Source organism: Phaeodactylum tricornutum, chromosome 27 (genome assembly GCF_000150955.2).
Source record: "Phaeodactylum tricornutum CCAP 1055/1 chromosome 27, whole genome shotgun sequence".
NCBI classification, from domain to species: Eukaryota; Bacillariophyta; class Bacillariophyceae; order Surirellales; family Neidiaceae; genus Phaeodactylum; species Phaeodactylum tricornutum.
The window spans coordinates 393,301-393,501 of NC_011695.1; positions in this window are offsets into that span (position 1 = coordinate 393,301).

The following is a 201-nucleotide window of genomic DNA, read 5'->3' on the forward strand; positions in this document are numbered from 1 at the left end:
CGTGTTAAATGGGCCAATGGTGAATACACCTGGGAGCCTCTTACCTCTTTAAAGGAAAGCAATCCTTACCCAGTTGCAAAATATGCAGCCGACAATGAATTAATGTCGGAAAAAGCTTTCTCTTACTGGGCACCATCGGTACTGACAAAGGCTGATAGGTGGATTCGCGCTGCACGCACGCGAAAAAAGAAGAACCGATAC